Source organism: Pseudophryne corroboree, chromosome 11, assembly GCF_028390025.1.
Source record: "Pseudophryne corroboree isolate aPseCor3 chromosome 11, aPseCor3.hap2, whole genome shotgun sequence".
Taxonomy (NCBI): domain Eukaryota; kingdom Metazoa; phylum Chordata; class Amphibia; order Anura; family Myobatrachidae; genus Pseudophryne; species Pseudophryne corroboree.
The window spans coordinates 181,149,237-181,163,877 of NC_086454.1; the positions used below are offsets into that span (position 1 = coordinate 181,149,237).

Consider the following 14,641-nt stretch of genomic DNA (forward strand, 5'->3'; position numbering starts at 1 on the left):
CTGACCTAGAGCATATAGTGCCAGGTTTCTAATGAGGTAAAATAAATTTGAGATGCCTTTCATTGCAATTTTTAGGATTGAAATCTGGAATATAATGGGTATGTTGGACATAGAGATTTAATCAGAGTTTTTGGCAAGCCAGAAAAGTTAGCAATTGGGCAAAACCGTGTTGCACTGCAGGGGGAGGGGCAGATATACATAACATGTGCAGTGAGAGTTTGATTTGGGAGGGTTATATTGTTTCTGTGCAGGGTAAATACTGTCTGCTTTATTTTTACACTGCAAATTAGATTTCAGTTTGAACACACCCCACCCAAATCTAACTCTTTCTGCACATGTTATATCTGCCCCACCTAGGGGTATATTCAATTAGCAGCGATAACGGACTTTTCGCGTGAAAAGTTAGTTTTTCGCACGAAAAACCGGACTTTTCCCGCGAAACGCAATTACAGCCTATTCAATTTTCCTGGAAAATTTATCGGTGATCATTTTTTCACTAATTTCACTTCACCTACTCTGAAGCAGGTGAAAAGTTGGGAAAAGTCACTATTTTAAGGTAAAAATGTTTGGATATGGTACAGAACTCCTGGGACACCCCCCTTAATGACTAATTAGGCACGTTGAGGTTTTTAATTATTTTTAATTGGCCAATAATGACGTCATTTTTGGGGTGAAAAAGTACAAAGTGGTGGAAATTGGGGTTCAAGGTATGGGACAGGTATATTGGGGTGCTTTATGAGTGGGACAGGTGTTTTTAGGCTTGCAGATGGGAGTAATCGGTCTGTTTCCACTTTTTTTTAAAGTACCCTAAAATGACCCAAATATATACTTATACCCATTTTCATGTACCCCAAATTTAATGAGAGCATTTATTTTGCTCAAAAAACTTGCTTTCTATCATTTTTTTGCATTTTTAAAAAAAAATGCATATAACAGCCATTTCACACAATTTAAGTCCCCCAAAACTCTCTAATGGGATCTCTAATACACTTCTCTTCTGTTTTCCTATGTTAGTTTAGCATTTTTTGGGGTACAGGCTGATTTCCTCATTTTCACCTGCACTTTTCACTGCAAGAAATTTCAGGTGAAACCCGTTTGGAATTAAATAGGTCGAAAAACGGAGCGTTTTTGCGGCAATTTTCGGCCGATTGGCGCAAAAAATTTTCGGGTGAAAAATTGCCGCGAATTTGCAGATAATTGAATACCCTAGTTAATGTGCAACATGGTTTTACCCAATTGCTAACTTTTTTGGTTTTGTAACAACTCTGAATAACCCCCATAGTTAAAGCATCCCACAGCCTTTCCATCTGCTATGCCTTTTAGACCTCCTAATTAATTACACTTATTTTGGTGTAATATTCTCTATAATGCAAAAAGCAATACTTTAAAAATATAGGCTGTTGATCAATCAACACTAAGGGGTAGATGTATCAAACCTTTGAAATAGATCAGGGGTGTTATAACAGAGGAGAGGGCCTCCTCTTCATGGTGCAGTAGACTCTGGCATGCAGCCGTGACTGCAGCTCTAATGCTTGACTCCGGAAAGGTAAGTAAAAAACATGGGTGCGCCCATATGCACCACACATATTGTACCCATTATAGAAACGCCAATGAGGTAGATAAAGTATTAACCAATCACCATCTAACTGATATTCTACAGGATGTGTCTCAAAAATGGCAGTTAGGCGCTGATTGGTTTGTACTTTATATCTCTCCTTTTTATTTCTCTCCAAGCTTTGATACACCCCCCCTCCTCCCCCCATAAACCTGCGGTCTCTATGGTTATGGGGGAGATGGAATGTTAATGAAGTGTGCAAAAACAATATGCAAACATCCACTCCAATGCCTACTACTACTAACAATTGGACAGCTACAAATATGTCTTCAAGAGGGGGTGGGTATGAAATCCTAGAAGTCACAATCCTGACGGGCAGGATGCCGGGCGACATCCAGACAATCAAAATCCTTATGAGTATTTTAACTCTTCCCTAATCCTAACCCACTCCTCCTGCAGCCTAATCCGGACCATCCTCTCCCAAAGCCTAACCCTAACCCCCCTTTAGTGCATAACCCTAACACTAACCCCTTACAGACAAGGTACACACCAAAAGTAGAGATGAGCGCCTGAAATTTTTCGGGTTTTGTGTTTTGGTTTTGGGTTCGGTTCCGCGGCCGTGTTTTGGGTTCGAACGCGTTTTGGCAAAACCTCACCGAATTTTTTTTGTCGGATTCGGGTGTGTTTTGGATTCGGGTGTTTTTTTCAAAAAACACTAAAAAACAGCTTAAATCATAGAATTTGGGGGTCATTTTGATCCCAAAGTATTATTAACCTCAAAAACCATAATTTACACTCATTTTCAGTCTATTCTGAATACCTCACACCTCACAATATTATTTTTAGTCCTAAAATTTGCACCGAGGTCGCTGTGTGAGTAAGATAAGCGACCCTAGTGGCCGACACAAACACCGGGCCCATCTAGGAGTGGCACTGCAGTGTCACGCAGGATGTCCCTTCCAAAAAACCCTCCCCAAACAGCACATGACGCAAAGAAAAAAAGAGGCGCAATGAGGTAGCTGTGTGAGTAAGATTAGCGACCCTAGTGGCCGACACAAACACCGGGCCCATCTAGGAGTGGCACTGCAGTGTCACGCAGGATGTCCCTTCCAAAAAACCCTCCCCAAACAGCACATGACGCAAAGAAAAAAAAAGGCGCAATGAGGTAGCTGTGTGAGTAAGATTAGCGACCCTAGTGGCCGACACAAACACCGGGCCCATCTAGGAGTGGCACTGCAGTGTCACGCAGGATGTCCCTTCCAAAAAACCCTCCCCAAACAGCACATGACGCAAAGAAAAAAAGAGGCGCAATGAGGTAGCTGACTGTGTGAGTAAGATTAGCGACCCTAGTGGCCGACACAAACACCGGGCCCATCTAGGAGTGGCACTGCAGTGTCACGCAGGATGTCCCTTCCAAAAAACCCTCCCCAATCAGCACATGATGCAAAGAAAAAGAAAAGAAAAAAGAGGTGCAAGATGGAATTGTCCTTGGGCCCTCCCACCCACCCTTATGTTGTATAAACAAAACAGGACATGCACACTTTAACCAACCCATCATTTCAGTGACAGGGTCTGCCACACGACTGTGACTGATATGACGGGTTGGTTTGGACCCCCCCCAAAAAAGAAGCAATTAATCTCTCCTTGCACAAACTGGCTCTACAGAGGCAAGATGTCCACCTCATCTTCACCCTCCGATATATCACCGTGTACATCCCCCTCCTCACAGATTATCAATTCGTCCCCACTGGAATCCACCATCTCAGCTCCCTGTGTACTTTGTGGAGGCAATTGCTGCTGGTCAATGTCTCCGCGGAGGAATTGATTATAATTCATTTTAATGAACATCATCTTCTCCACATTTTCTGGATGTAACCTCGTACGCCGCTTGCTGACAAGGTGAGCGGCGGCACTAAACACTCTTTCGGAGTACACACTTGTGGGAGGGCAACTTAGGTAGAATAAAGCCAGTTTGTGCAAGGGCCTCCAAATTGCCTCTTTTTCCTGCCAGTATAAGTACGGACTGTGTGACGTGCCTACTTGGATGCGGTCACTCATATAATCCTCCACCATTCTATCAATGTTGAGAGAATCATATGCAGTGACAGTAGACGACATGTCCGTAATCGTTGTCAGGTCCTTCAGTCCGGACCAGATGTCAGCATCAGCAGTCGCTCCAGACTGCCCTGCATCACCGCTAGCGGGTGGGCTCGGAATTCTGAGCCTTTTCCTCGCACCCCCAGTTGCGGGAGAATGTGAAGGAGGAGATGTTGACAGGTCGCGTTCCGCTTGACTTGACAATTTTGTCACCAGCAGGTCTTTCAACCCCAGCAGACTTGTGTCTGCCGGAAAGAGAGATCCAAGGTAGGCTTTAAATCTAGGATCGAGCACGGTGGCCAAAATGTAGTGCTCTGATTTCAACAGATTGACCACCCGTGAATCCTTGTTAAGCGAATTAAGGGCTCCATCCACAAGTCCCACATGCCTAGCGGAATCGCTCCGTGTTAGCTCCTCCTTCAATGTCTCCAGCTTCTTCTGCAAAAGCCTGATGAGGGGAATGACCTGACTCAGGCTGGCAGTGTCTGAACTGACTTCACGTGTGGCAAGTTCAAAGGGCATCAGAACCTTGCACAACGTTGAAATCATTCTCCACTGCGCTTGAGACAGGTGCATTCCACCTACTATATCGTGCTCAATTGTATAGGCTTGAATGGCCTTTTGCTGCTCCTCCAACCTCTGAAGCATATAGAGGGTTGAATTCCACCTCGTTACCACTTCTTGCTTCAGATGATGGCAGGGCAGGTTCAGTAGTTTTTGGTGGTGCTCCAGTCTTCTGTACATGGTGCCTGTACGCCGAAAGTGTCCCGCAATTCTTCTGGCCACCGACAGCATCTCTTGCACGCCCCTGTCGTTTTTTAAAAAATTCTGCACCACCAAATTCAAGGTATGTGCAAAACATGGGACGTGCTGGAATTTGCCCATATTTAATGCACACACAATATTGCTGGCGTTGTCCGATGCCACAAATCCACAGGAGAGTCCAATTGGGGTAAGCCATTCCGCGATGATCTTCCTCAGTTGCCGTAAGAGGTTTTCAGCTGTGTGCGTATTCTGGAAAGCGGTGATACAAAGCGTAGCCTGCCTAGGAAAGAGTTGGCGTTTGCGAGATGCTGCTACTGGTGCCGCCGCTGCTGTTCTTGCGGCGGGAGTCCATACATCTACCCAGTGGGCTGTCACAGTCATATAGTCCTGACCCTGCCCTGCTCCACTTGTCCACATGTCCGTGGTTAAGTGGACATTGGGTACAACTGCATTTTTTAGGACACTGGTGAGTCTTTTTCTGACGTCCGTGTACATTCTCGGTATCGCCTGCCTAGAGAAGTGGAACCTAGATGGTATTTGGTAACGGGGGCACACTGCCTCAATAAATTGTCTAGTTCCCTGTGAACTAACGGCGGATACCGGACGCACGTCTAACACCAACATAGTTGTCAAGGCCTCAGTTATCCGCTTTGCAGTAGGATGACTGCTGTGATATTTCATCTTCCTCGCAAAGGACTGTTGAACAGTCAATTGCTTACTGGAAGTAGTACAAGTGGGCTTACGACTTCCCCTCTGGGATGACCATCGACTCCCAGCGGCAACAACAGCAGCGCCAGCAGCAGTAGGCGTTACACGCAAGGATGCATCGGAGGAATCCCAGGCAGGAGAGGACTCGTCAGAATTGCCAGTGACATGGCCTGCAGGACTATTGGCATTCCTGGGGAAGGAGGAAATTGACACTGAGGGAGTTGGTGGGGTGGTTTGCGTGAGCTTGGTTACAAGAGGAAGGGATTTACTGGTCAGTGGACTGCTTCCGCTGTCACCCAAAGTTTTTGAACTTGTCACTGACTTATTATGAATGCGCTGCAGGTGACGTATAAGGGAGGATGTTCCGAGGTGGTTAACGTCCTTACCCCTACTTATTACAGCTTGACAAAGGGAACACACGGCTTGACACCTGTTGTCCGCATTTCTGTTGAAATACCTCCACACCGAAGAGCTGATTTTTTTGGTATTTTCACCTGGCATGTCAACGGCCATATTCCTCCCACGGACAACAGGTGTCTCCCCGGGTGCCTGACTTAAACAAACCACCTCACCATCAGAATCCTCCTGGTCAATTTCCTCCCCAGCGCCAGCAACACCCATATCCTCCTCATCCTGGTGTACTTCAACACTGACATCTTCAATCTGACTATCAGGAACTGGACTGCGGGTGCTCCTTCCAGCACTTGCAGGGGGCGTGCAAATGGTGGAAGGCGCATGCTCTTCACGTCCAGTGTTGGGAAGGTCAGGCATCGCAACCGACACAATTGGACTCTCCTTGTGGATTTGGGATTTCGAAGAATGCACAGTTCTTTGCTGTGCTGCTTTTGCCAGCTTGAGTCTTTTCATTTTTCTAGCGAGAGGCTGAGTGCTTCCATCCTCATGTGAAGCTGAACCACTAGCCATGAACATAGGCCAGGGCCTCAGCCGTTCCTTGCCACTCCGTGTGGTAAATGGCATATTGGCAAGTTTACGCTTCTCCTCCGACAATTTTATTTTAGGTTTTGGAGTCCTTTTTTTTCTGATATTTGGTGTTTTGGATTTGACATGCTCTGTACTATGACATTGGGCATCGGCCTTGGCAGACGACGTTGCTGGCATTTCATCGTCTCGGCCATGACTAGTGGCAGCAGCTTCAGCACGAGGTGGAAGTGGATCTTGATCTTTCCCTAATTTTGGAACCTCAACATTTTTGTTCTCCATATTTTAATAGGCACAACTAAAAGGCACCTCAGGTAAACAATGGAGATGGATACTAGTATACAATTATGGACTGCCTGCCGACTGCAGACACAGAGGTAGCCACAGCCGTGAACTACCGTACTGTACTGTGTCTGCAGCTAATATAGACTGGTTGATAAAGAGAAGATGTCTATGTAACTATGTATGTATAAAGAAGAATGAAAAAAATCCACGGTTAGGTGGTATTACAATTATGGACGGACTGCCTGCCGAGTGCAGAGACACAGAGGTAGCCACAGCCGTGAACTACCGTACTGTGTCTGCTGCGACTGGATGATAAATGATATAAAAAAAATATATATATATCACTACTGCAGCCGGACAGGTATATATTATATATTATATAATGACGGACCTGCTGGACACTGTCTGTCAGCAGAATGAGTTTTATTTTTATAGAATAAAAAAAAAAAAAACACACAAGTGAAGTCACACGACGAGTGTTTAACTTTTTCAGGCAATCACAATATAAGTATACTACTAACTATACTGGTGGTCAGTGTGGTCAGGTCACTGGTCAGTCACACTGGCAGTGGCACTCCTGCAGCAAAAGTGTGCACTGTTTAATTTTAATATAATATGTACTCCTGGCTCCTGCTATAACCTATAACTGGCACTGCAGTAGTGCTCCTAAGTCTCCCCCACAATTATAAGCTGTGTGAGCTGAGCAGTCAGACAGATATATAATATATATAGATGATGCAGCACACTGGCCTGAGCCTGAGCAGTGCACACAGATATGGTATGTGACTGACTGAGTCACTGTGTGTATCGCTTTTTTCAGGCAGAGAACGGATATATTAAATAAACTGCACTGTGTGTCTGGTGGTCACTCACTATATAATATATTATGTACTCCTGGCTCCTGCTATAACCTATAACTGGCACTGCAGTAGTGCTCCCCAGTCTCCCCCACAATTATAAGCTGTGTGAGCTGAGCAGTCAGACAGATATATATAATATTATATATAGATAATAGATGATGCAGCACACTGGCCTGAGCCTGAGCAGTGCACACAGATATGGTATGTGACTGACTGAGTCACTGTGTGTATCGCTTTTTTCAGGCAGAGAACGGATATATTAAATAAACTGCACTGTGTGTCTGGTGGTCACTCACTATATAATATATTATGTACTCCTGGCTCCTGCTATAACCTATAACTGGCACTGCAGTAGTGCTCCCCAGTCTCCCCCACAATTATAAGCTGTGTGAGCTGAGCAGTCAGACAGATATATATAATATTATATATAGATAATAGATGATGCAGCACACTGGCCTGAGCCTGAGCAGTGCACACAGATATGGTATGTGACTGACTGAGTCACTGTGTGTATCGCTTTTTTCAGGCAGAGAACGGATATATTAAATAAACTGCACTGTGTGTCTGGTGGTCACTCACTATATAATATATTATGTACTCCTGGCTCCTGCTATAACCTATAACTGGCACTGCAGTAGTGCTCCCCAGTCTCCCCCACAATTATAAGCTGTGTGAGCTGAGCAGTCAGACAGATATATATAATATTATATATAGATAATAGATGATGCAGCACACTGGCCTGAGCCTGAGCAGTGCACACAGATATGGTATGTGACTGAGTCACTGTGTGCTGTGTATCGCTTTTTTCAGGCAGAGAACGGATTATAAAGTAAACTGCACTGTCCTCACTAGTAAACTCTCTCCACTCAGTCTCTACACTTCTACAGTAACAGTACTCCTCCTAGTCAGCTCCAGTAAATCTCTCTCAGTCTCTTATAATCTAAATGGAGAGGACGCCAGCCACGTCCTCTCCCTATCAATCTCAATGCACGTGTGAAAATGGCGGCGACGCGCGGCTCCTTATATAGAATCCGAGTCTCGCGATAGAATCCGAGCCTCGCGAGAATCCGACAGCGTCATGATGACGTTCAGGCGCGCTCGGGTTAACCGAGCAAGGCGGGAAGATCCGAGTCTGCTCGGACCCGTGAAAAAAACCATGAAGTTCTGGCGGGTTCGGATTCAGAGAAACCGAACCCGCTCATCTCTAACCAATAGGTGTTGAAACGTGTCGGACAAGGAGAGAGACTGGGATGCTTGATTGATTGGACTATCTATGCGCTTATTGTCTTCCTTGTTTGTAGGCATAACCAGCGGGTGAGAGTCCAAATTACCCCATTTTATGTTTATATGTTGTTTTGATACATTTTATTAAACTATTGGGAGCATATTAGAGATGAGCGGGTTCGGTTCGTCGAGATCCGAACCCCCCCGAACCTCACGTGGTTTACACGGGTCCGAGGCAGCCTTGGTTCTTCCCGCCTAACATGCAAAACCCGAACTGGGGAAAACGTCATCATCCCGCTGTCAGATTCTCACGAGTTTCGGATTCCATATAAAGAGCCGCGCATCGCCGCCATTTTCACTCGTGCATTGTCGATTGAGCGGAAAGGACATGGCTGCGTTCTCTGCCTGAAAAGCTCGATATCTGTGCTCAGTGTGCTGCATTGTGGTGACCACCAGTATATAGTAGTACAGTACAGTAGGCCATTGCTGTATCTTGCTGCTCCGTGTCAGACTCAGTTCTAGTATCCTGATCAGTGCTCAATATCTGTGCTGCATTGTGGTGACCAGTATATAGTAGTACAGTGCTGCATTGTGGTGACCACCAGTATATAGTAGTACAGTACAGTAGCCCATTGCTGTATCTTGCTGCTCCGTGTCAGACTCACTTCTATTCTCCTGATCAGTGCTCAATATCTGTGCTGCATTGTGGTGACCAGCATATAGTAGTACAGTGCTGCATTGTGGTGACCACCAGTATATAGTAGTACAGTACAGTAGTCCATTGCTGTATCTTGCAGCTTCGTGTGAGACTCAGTTCTAATCTCCTGATCAGTGCTCAATATCTGTGCTGCATTGTGGTGACCAGTACATAGTAGTACAGTGCTGCATTGTGGTGACCACCAGTATATAGTAGTACAGTACAGTAGTCCATTGCTGTATCTTGCAGCTCCGTGTCAGACTCAGTTCTATTCTCCTGATCAGTGCTCAATATCTGTGCTGCATTGTGGTGACCAGTATATAGTAGTACAGTGCTGCATTGTGGTGACCACCAGTATATAGTAGTACAGTACAGTTGTCCATTGCTGTATCTTGCAGCTCCATGTCACTTCTAGTATCCTGAACAGTGCTTAATATCTGTGCTCAGTGTCAGTGCTGCATTGTAGTGACTAAAAGTCCAGTGTCTTGTGCTGCATCTTGCTGCTGTAGGGTGCTGTGGTAGTGTCCTGTCACTGTGCATAGGTCATCATAATTCCAGTCACAGTGGTATCTGGTATCTATCTAGTGGTATCTAATTCCAGACATTATTGCCGTCTAATTCCAGATATATTACTGGCATATAATTCCACACATTAAAAAATGGAGAACAAAAATGTGAAGGGTAAAATAGGGAAAGATCAAGATCCACTTCCACCTAGTGCTGAAGCTGCTGCCACTAGTCATGGCAGAGATGATGAAATGTCATCAACGTCGTCTGCCAAGGCCGATGCCCAATGTCATAGTAGAGAGCATATAAAATCCAAAAAACAAAAGTTCAGTAAAATGACCCAAAAATCTAAATTAAAAGCATCTGAGGAGAAGTGTAAACTTGCCAATATGCCATTGACGACACGGAGTGGCAAGGAATGGCTAAGGCCCTCTCCTATGTTCCTCATGACTAGTGGGACAGCTTCACATGAGGATGGAAGCACTCATCCTCCCACTAGAAAAATTAAAAGAGTTAAGCTGGCAAAAGCACAGCAAAGAACTGTGCATTCTTCTAAATCTCAAATCCCCAAGGAGAGTCCAATTGTGTCGGTTGCAATGCCTGACCTTCCCAACACTGGACGGGAAGAGGTGGCTCCTTCTACCATTTGCACGCCCACTGCAAGTGCTGGAAGGAGCACCCACAGTACAGTTCCTGATATTCAAATTGAAGATGTCACTGTTGAAGTACACCAGGATAAGGATATGGGTGTTGCTGGCGCTGAGGGGGAAATTGACCAGGAGGATTCTGATGGAGAGGTGGTTTGTTTAAGTCAGGCACCCGAGGAAACACCTGTTGTCCATGGGATGAATAAGGCCATTGACATGCCTGGTCAAAATACCAAAAAAATCACCTCTTCGGTGTGGAATTATTTGAACAGAAAATGCGGACAACTGGTGTCAAGCCGTGTGTTGCCTTTGTCAAGCTGTAATAAGTAGGGGTAAGAACCTTAACCACCTAGGAACATCCTCCCTTATACGTCACCTGGAGCGCATTTATCAAAAGTCATTGACAAGTTCAAAAACTTTGGGTGACAGCGGAAGCAGTCCACTGACAACTAAATCCCTTCTTCCTCTTGTACACAAGCTCCTGCAAACCACACCACCAACTCCCTCAGTGTCAATTTCCTCCTTAGACAGGAATGCCAATAGTCCTCCAGGCCATGTCACTGGCAAGTCTGATGAGTCCTCTCCTAACTGGGATTCCTCCGATGGATCCTTGAGTGGAATGCCTACTGCTGATGGCACTGCTGTTGTTGCTGCTGGGAGTCGATGATCATCCCCGAGGGGAAGTGCGAAGACCACTTGTACTACTTCCAGTAAGCAATTGTCTGACCAACAGTCCTTTGCGAGGAAGATGAAATATCACAGCAGTCATCCTGTTGCAAAGCGGATAACTCAGGCCTTGACAGCTGTGTTGGTGTTAGACGTGCGTCCGGTATCCGCCGTTAGTTCACAGGGACTTAGAGAATTTCTTGAGGTAGTGTGTCCCCAGTACCAAATACCATCTAGGTTCCACTTCTCTAGGCAGGCGATACCGAGAAGGTACGCAGATGTCAGAAAAATACTCACGAGTGTCCTAAAAAATGCAGTTGTACCCAATGTCCACTTAACCATGGACAAGTGGAGCAGGGCAGACTAAGGACTATATGACTTTGATAGCCCACTGGGTAGATGTATTGCCTCCCGAGCAACAACAGCAGCGGCGGCACCAGTAGCAGCATCTCGCAAACGCCAACTCATTCCTAGGCAGGCTACGCTTTGTTTCACCGCTTTCCATAAGAGGCACACAGCTGACAACCTCTTACGGAAACTGAGGAACATCATCGCAGATTGGCTTACCCCAATTGGACACTCCTGGGGATTTGTGACATCGGACAACGCCACCAATATTGTGCGTGCATTACATGTAGGCAAATTCCAGCACGTCCCATGATTTGCACATACAATGAATTTGGTGGTGCAGAATTTTTTTTAAAACGACAGGGACGTGCAAGAGATGCTGTCTGGGGCCCGAAGAATTGCGGGCCACTTTCGGCATTCAGCCACCGCGTGCCCGAAGACTGGAGCACCAGCAAACGCTCCTGAACATTCCCCGCCATCAGCTGAAGCAAGAGGTGGTAACGAGGTGGAATTCAACCCTCTATATGCTTCAGAGGATGGAGGAGCAGCAAAAGGCCATTCAAGCCTATACATCTGACTACAATATAGGCAAAGGAGGAGGAATGCACCTGACTCAAGCGCAGTGGAGAATGATTTCAACGTTGTGCAAGGTTCTGCAACCCTTTGAACTTGCCACACGTGAAGTTAGTTCAGACGCTGCCAGCCTGAATCAGGTCATTCCCCTCATCAGGCTTTTGCAGAAGCAGCTGGAGAGATTGAAGGAGGAGCTAAAACAGAGCGATTCTGCTAGGCATGTGGGACTTGTGGATGGAGCCCATCATTCGCTTAACCAGGATTCACGGGTGGTCAATCTGTTGAAATCAGATCACTACATTTTGGCCACCGTGCTCGATCCTAGGTTTAAAGCCTACATTGTATCTCTCTTTGCGGCAGACACAAGTCTGCAGATGTTCAAAGACCTGCTGGTGAGATACTTGTCTAGTCAAGCGGAACGTGACCCGCCAACAGCTCCTCCTTCAATTTCTGCCACCACTGGAGCTGCCAGGAAAAGGATCAAATTTCCAAAACCACCCGCTGGCGGTGATGCAGGGCAGTCAGGAGCGAAAACTTACATCTGGTCCGGACTGAAGGACCTGCCAACGATTACTGACATGTCGTCTACTGTCACTGCATATGATTCTGTCACCATTCAAAGAATGGTGGAGGATTATATGAGTGACAGCATCACTGTAGGCATGTCAGACAGTCCGTACGTATACTGGCAGGAAAAAGAGGCAATTTGGAGGCCCTTGCACAAACTGGCTTTATTTTACCTAAGTTGCCCCCCCTCCAGTGTGTACTCTGAAAGAGTGTTTAGTGCAGCCGGTCACCTTGTCAGCGATCGGCGTACGAGGTTACTTCCACAAAATGTGGAGAAGATGATGTTCATCAAAATGAATTCTAATCAATTCCTCCGTGGAGACATTTACCAGCAATTGCCTCCAGAAAGTACACATGGACCTGTGATGGTGGATTCCAGTGGGGATGAATTAATACTCTGTGAGGAGGGGGCTGTACACAGTGAAAGGGGTGAGGAATCGGAGGATGAGGAGGAGGTGAACATCTTGCCTCTGTAGAGCCAGTTTGTGCAAGGAGAGATTGATTGCTTCTTTTTTGGTGGGGGCCCAAACCAACCGGTCATTTAAGCCACAGTCATGTGGCAGACCCTGTCGCTGAAATGATGGGTTTGTTAAAGTGTGCATGTCCTGTTTATACAACATAAGAGTGGGTGGGAGGGCCCAAGGACAATTCCATCTTGCACCTCTTTTTTTTTTTTTATCTTTGCATCATGTGATGTTTGGGGCCAATTTTTTTTAAGTGCCATCCTGTCTGACACTGCAGTGCCACTACTAGATGGGCCAGGTGTTTGTGCCAGCCACTTGGGTCACTTAGCTTAGTCATCCAGTGACCTCGGTGCAAATTTTAGGACTAAAAATAATATTGTGAGGTGTGAGGTGTTCAGAATAGACTGGAAATGAGTGGAAATTATGGTTATTGATGTTAATAATATTATGGGATCAAAGTTACCCCCAAATTGTATGATTTAAGCTGTTTTTGAGGGGTTTTTGAAAAAAACACCCGAATCCAAAACACACCCGAATCCGACAAAAAATTTTAAGGGAGGTTTTGCCAAAACGCGTCCAAATCCAAAACACGGCCGCGGAACCGAATCCAAAACCAAAACACAAAACCCAAAAAAGTGTCCGGTGCACATCACTAGTCAGCATATCCTTCTATTTTGTTTAAGGAAACCACATACTCAAGCTGTTATTGGGGGTCATTCCGAGTTGATCAAACGCTGCTGATTTTCACAGCGCAGCGTTCAGGTTAGTACTGCACATGCGTATGCACCGCAATGCGCACGCGCGTCGTACGGGTACAAACAGCATCGTTGCTGTGCAATGCTTCTAGCCCAGCCGATCGCAAGGAGATTGACAGGAAGAGGGCATTTATGGGTGTCAAATGACCGCTTTCTGGGAGTGGTAGGGAAAGCCGAAACTAAGATTGTCATCACCTGGGGCAAGGCAGTAATTTGCCCCCCCCCCCAAAAAAAAAAAAAACCCAGCAAAACAAACTCTGTCAGACCAAAATAATCAGATTCAAAACATTTGAAAAAAGGAGATACTATTGGACAATATTACCCTATGTGCCTCAATGCCCTAAGCGTCACATGCCCCACCAGCGTGTTCAATTACATGCTCCTCTGTGTCCCCCCATACATTGCATTATATCATAACACTTCATCACTGCACTACATTCCCCTATCCACTGCACTACATCATTATACTACATCGCCTACACGCTGAACTACATCACTACACTACATGTCCCTATGCACTGCACTACATACCCTATATGCTACACTACATCACTACACTACATCCCCTTATATACTACACCACATCAGTGCACTACATGCTCCTATATACTGCAATACACTGCTACACTACAAACCCTATATGGTACACTACATTACTACACTACATCCCCCTATAAGCTACACCAAATCCCCCCATCTGGGAGGCAAAGCAGAGGTTGATACTGCTAACTGGGAGAACAGTGTGCTTCTATAGCTTGTACAGTGCACTGCACGCTAGTCGCAGCACTGTATGGCAAAGAAGAGAGTTTAAGACAGTAGCCAACATAGGAGAGATCCCAGGTACCGGAGCTCACCTGCACAGCATCGGAGCCAGCTGCGGGCAGACAGGTGGGTCAGAGACATTGCCCTGGGAGCTGTCTGCTGTCTCACTGGAGCAGCACAGCACTGCCGGTAAAAAAACAAACAAAAAAAACTGCTCCTCTG

The 14,641-nt window shown here is 45.9% G+C and overlaps 1 protein-coding gene across 2 annotated transcripts in view; it reads right to left on the minus strand.

The window, feature by feature from the left end:
- The window catches only part of LOC134970084 (transmembrane protein 272-like), a 212,314-nt gene that overhangs the window by 50,925 nt on the left and 146,748 nt on the right, over positions 1 to 14,641 (minus strand). The gene's annotated exons all lie outside the window — the stretch shown is intronic.